Raw genomic sequence first — 1,288 nt, 5'->3', positions numbered from 1 at the left:
TATTGTGCTACACCTCAAGCATACACAGCTGAAAATGAGTATCCTAAATGTGAAAATTGTTATGATAAACCTCCTATTTACAAGAGAAAATCATGATTATTATAATAATGTCCTCTTGGTTTATTCTTTTTACTTTAGGTTTCAGTTCTTATACTTGTTTGGTTTAAGTTATTTGTTTAAGAATGATAATAAATAGTGATTCTGTTCTTTTTCTTTTATATTATGCTTCCTTTCTCTTTTTTTGCTTTAATAATGTGAATAATAGCATGATAATCAATTATTTTAATGAATATTAATATCTCCGCCCGCCCGCCCGCATTCTTCCCGCGTATGCAAGGAGAAACAAGAAATCTAATTGGGGTGGCCTTATCAGTTTATCACATTCTGCAGCAAAAAAGTTGTGTTGGAAGCCAGAGACAGTAACTGCAGTCATAGGTTATGTCAGTAGTTGTGGAGGCTTTACAAGCTCACAACTGTGGCATATCTGCCTTCTTAATCTTCCTTGATGTATTTGGAAAGTAGTAGAGACTTCTCTTGCATTCTTGCTGACTCAAGTGAGTGACTTGTAACTTGTAAGGTCAAGAACATGAACTGAGAACAATAAAGAATTGATACTAGCCATTAATTGCAGTACATTAGCCATCAGTAAAAGTCGGGATATTCCAGTATCTTTTTCAATGTGGGCGTGTTTAACATTATACACCACCACACCTACCCACGTGGTGCCACGATGGCTGCATCTGCTAAAAGTTCTGAAGAAAGAAAGAAGTGTCCTTTCTGCCATCTGTCTTACCAGTTTTCATCTTCACTTTCAAAGCATGTTAAGGAGAAACATAGCAATGAGAAAAGCGTCAAAGATTCTCACGTTTTCTGCAATTTATGCGGCTCAATGTAAGTATATTTGAGTATATATACAGTGCTAGAAGTGACACTATTTAATTTAGGGTTTTAAGTGTGGCAAAGCTAATTGAGTATCTTCATCAAATCCACAACAAGGAAATCAAAATAACAAACCATGAATTTCGTTCTATTGATAAGTTTTATGAGTGGAAGAAAGGGGAAGAAAGTCATTCAAAGTCTTTTTATGTCAAGAACAGTGCCAGTCGCATGCAAGGTCTTAACAGGAAATCCTATTATTATTGTAACAGGTCTGGTGTGGTGCGTCAGTCGAAAGAGAAACGTCAGAGAGCTCTCAAGGTTCAAGGTTCCTGTAAAACAAATGAATACTGTACTGCATGCACACATGACAGTGATTGAGGATTTTATTACGAAGATGGTTAAAGTCACT

The 1,288-nt window shown here is 36.0% G+C and overlaps 1 long non-coding RNA gene across 1 annotated transcript; it reads left to right on the top strand.

Annotated features, from left to right (window-relative positions):
- The first annotated feature begins 736 nt into the window (after positions 1-736).
- Positions 737-1,013, top strand: LOC109581359 (uncharacterized). Its single transcript, XR_002184597.1, has 2 exons — positions 737-891; positions 945-1,013. It is a non-coding gene; the product is annotated as an uncharacterized LOC109581359 (long non-coding RNA).
- The last annotated feature ends 275 nt before the right edge of the window (positions 1,014-1,288 follow it).

The sequence above is a fragment of the Amphimedon queenslandica genome, unplaced genomic scaffold (genome assembly GCF_000090795.2).
Source record: "Amphimedon queenslandica unplaced genomic scaffold, v1.1 AMPQUscaffold_13445, whole genome shotgun sequence".
In the NCBI taxonomy this organism is placed as follows: Eukaryota; Metazoa; Porifera; class Demospongiae; order Haplosclerida; family Niphatidae; genus Amphimedon; species Amphimedon queenslandica.
This window is presented reverse-complemented; position numbering and strand designations above follow the sequence as displayed.